The following is a 4,174-nucleotide window of genomic DNA, read 5'->3' on the forward strand; positions in this document are numbered from 1 at the left end:
ATCCTATTTTCAATCACAGCTACATCCTGCTGTAAAATGAGTGCCATTAAGAATATGAGATGGAAAGTATTGTTTAGATCACACCGAGAGGCATTTATAAAACAGGGTTGCTTCCTTCTGTCCTTAAAGATTAGCTAGATTTATTCACAGGCAGATAAAAACTGGGCTTTTTCTTTCATAACAATTGATGTGGCAAAAAGGAAGAAAGAAGTTGCCATGTAAATTCGCTTGTGGCATTTTCTAAGTGTCTGTCACCAGGGCATCTATCTATATCTAAGCAGCCTGGAACATTAGCATTCATTTCCCAATAACTTATTCTGAAAAGTTCCCTACCAGAGGCCTGAATAGGTAATACCAATGAGTTTCACTGCACATTGCAGTTGTGGTTTTGTAGAACAGTGATTGTGGAAGGAGGCAATTTCAACTGTGATCACGAGGCTGGGCGAGGTAGTTTGAACCCATTCTCCTGCATTAATTTCTCCGCTGAAATCCCCCAGTTGCTATTTACCTTCTCCTTGACCTCCCCTTTCTGATGTGGTTCTCTCTCTTCAGGGAAATAATCTCTCAAACTGTGCATCTGCATGATCAAGTATCATTGGCTTGCATGAAATGGTATCTTCATAGCGGAGGAGGCAAGCTTATTCTTGAGTCACAGACAGACCCATCCCCAAGTAATGTATGAACCAAGGCTAAGAATTCAAGTACTATTCCTTTCTTTTCAAACACTTTGGTGTGAAGTGCTTTAGAGCAACTGCCCTATTTTTCCTAATTACTCCATGAGTCCAGCATCCATAGAGTTTTGAGGGGGCGTCACAACATGGCTGCTTTAGTGATATCCAACTTTGTTTCATACTCAACATCAGCCAATATGGGGCTCTTCAGAAGTTGTAGACTACAACTCCCATGAGCCCCACCTAGCATTGCCACAGCCAGGGCTGATGGGGGTCATAGTTGCCTTTCTCTGGAGGGGACTGCATTGGCTCGCTTTACTCTCTGTGAACCCAGCGGGTGGCACTGTGGGTTAAACCACAGAGCCTAGGGCTTGCCAATCAGAAGGTCGGCAGTTCAAATCCCCACAATGGGGTGAGCTCCGTTGCTCAGTCCCTGCTCCTGCCAACCTAGCAGTTCGGAAGCACGTCAAAGGGCAAGTAAATAAATAGATACCGCTCCGGCAGGAAGGTAAACGGCGTTTCCATGCGCTGGTCTGGTTCGCCAGAAGCGGCTTAGTCATGCTGGCCACATGACCCAGAAGCTGTACGCCGGCTCCCTCGACCAATAAAGCGAGATGAGTGCCGCAACCCCAAAGTCATCCACGACTGGACCTAACGGTCAGTCAGGGGTCCCTTTACCTTAACCTTTACTCTCTGTGAACCCACGGAACCAAGATCTTCCTAAGGCTTTCAAGAAAGTTGGGAGAGACTTGCTTCCATAAGTAACAGGAGAATCTCTCTCTCTGTGTGCCAGATTAGCCCAATGAATGGCCTACAATATGCTCGTTCCCCAATCAATATAACACAGAGATCTAAATATATGGCAAAAAACTATTTCAAATGCATTGTAGTCTGTTCCATTCTCGGCCTTGTCTTTGAAATAAACAAGCAGTTGTCTGTAAAAGGCAGCAGGTTTTCTTCTTCAGTCAATATGACAGACCATTTTGATGTCCACCAGGGCTGCTGTGCCGTAAGGTAGCTGTAGATAAGATAGCTGAAGGCGACTTCTCATTTTTCTTTTCACAACCTGGGAAAAACTGGGAGAGATATTTGGAAAAGAAGTGAAGATCTCTGCCAGTTTGAGAATAACTGGCCACGCTTTTGCTTTACCATCAACAACTCTCCGAGCTTCGGGATGGAAGAGGGGGTAGATACCTCCCAGTAATGAAATAAATGTTCATTGGCCATTTGAGGTGGGAGGGGGAAAGACTTGCAAAGAAATCATTTTGTTGAAACCAAAGGGAGACCATGGGAGAAAGATAAAATCAGTCTGGCTGAGATGAGAAACTAATGTCAAACTCTATTATATCTGTCCTTTTATGATGGACTGTTTTAATAAGTGCAAGTTCAGTTTTACCTTAACCTTTCTCCTTTCTCGAAGAATGAAGCACTTACATTTTTTAATAAGGAAAAAAAAATTCTAAACATATCCCTTTCCTACTAAACAGGTCACACATAGGTTACCTGTTGGCCTGAATCTTCTAATGTTCAACACACACAACCCTTCCTGTCAGCTGTAACAGATGTTAGTAATGTTAGTAACCACTCTTAGGCTGTTTCGTTGGAACACCACAGAATTGTTAACAAATCGTAGCATAATGTATTCTAGTAATCACCGTGAATCACGTCCAATTCCTACACATAAATCAATTTTCATTTAACAGCTGAATCCCATGAATGATTATTTAGATGTAGCTCCCAATGTGCTCAATGAGGTTTACTGACAAGTGAATGTGAATAGGATTTTGCTCCTAATATTCAGCAGTAGCAGCCACTGGAGTGGTTTCTGAGTAAAACTGCTTCTGGCCACTTCATAAAAATAGAGAGCTGAGATAGCTACAAGATTTTAGCTTTCTGTGCTTAGAGATGGTGGATGAAGGGATGTATGAACATGACTCAATCTGCTCCAATATTCATTCACCCTTATATCTGGTATTTTCCATTCAAGTTGGTTTCTTTGGGACAAGTCTGTGTTCCATTTGATCATCTGTTGATGTGGAAATATGCATGTGCTAGATAAATATGTTAAAGTATATCTCAGCTATAGGCAAATATTTGCAAATTACCGTAATCACCTTCCCTTCACGTTCCCTTTCAAAGATAGTGAATTTTACAAAGGGGTGGTCCTGTTTTGCAGCAAAGAAGCCTTAAAGGCATAGCTAATGAAATGACCAAGGACCAATTGCTAAGCCATCTATAGCTGCAAACCTAATCATGCCTACTCAGAATTAAGTCCCATAGGATTGCAGTCAATCTCATTACCTTGATTATAAAGTTCAGTATAAACTTGTCATCCTATCTCCTTTCCCTCAGAGAGGGGCTGTTTAGCTGTAAGTCAATAATACTTTAAGGGAAGGCAGGAAGGGGATTTTAAATTAAAATTTACATTTAATGTGAGATTAAGGGTAATCAACAATGGGCAGTCAAATCCAGCTGGTTCTCACAACTTTGACAAAGAGGCTACAGTTTTAACCTACATAACAGATAATTTCTTTGTGTGTGAAAAGCACAGCAATAATTGATGTATTAAATTGATTTTTAAAATCCATACTAGGAGCCAGATTAAAACTGAAATCCTAACCCTGAAAGTAAGCCTCATTAAATTCAGTGGGAATTACTTCTGAGTAAACATGGTTAAGATTCATCTTAGTGCACATAGTCAGTCTTTGCCCACAAACAGCAGTTCAGAAACAAGAAAAGCAAAAAGGCACGTGCACACAGATGTGTAAATTTCATATACCACAAAGTTGTGTAGCTGTGCAGAAATGAAATGAAGATGATATAAAGGTGAGACTGTCTGAAGGGCTTCTCTTGATGGCTGGTGTGTAAGGAACAATGTGGTCCTTCAGCTAACCATGTCCTAGGCCATTTAAGACTTCATGCCTTGAACTTAACCTGATAATGTACTAACAGTTAGTGCCACCAAAAAGACTATTAGCTTCTAATTAATAATAGTCCTGCCACCAATAATAGTTTGATCTAAAGTTGTCTTCTTCAGGAGAGGTCATAGAATAGCTTCCATGCATTATTCCTTCTCATAATGACACATTCACTATTATCTAGATCCACACAGTCAACCCTAGCTTCAATCAGCCAAGATGGACAATGGTCAAAAGCCCGGATGAATGGATGGATGGATACTTGTCCACATCCGTGGGCCACATCAACTAAAACTAGTCTCATAAAACTTGGTTGGATGTAATATTAGACACCTCATCTGGAGTCACTATAATAACAGTGCCAGGACTGTTGCGAAGTTGAGCAATTTTGCTTCCAAAATGCCTTTGGAGTAGCTCACAATGGGCAACTGAAGGATCAAGTGATTCACTTGACTGAGATAGATGTCAAAACACCCTGGACAACCTTCAAAAGCTAGACAGCTACTTGAAGTTGCAGAGGTGACAGCCTGAACCATCTTCTCTGCCTGCACCACCACACTGTAGGTGCGTTCATGTATTTGTCAC

The sequence above is a fragment of the Podarcis pityusensis genome (assembly GCF_964106645.2).
Source record: "Podarcis pityusensis genome assembly, chromosome: 4".
In the NCBI taxonomy this organism is placed as follows: Eukaryota; Metazoa; Chordata; class Lepidosauria; order Squamata; family Lacertidae; genus Podarcis; species Podarcis pityusensis.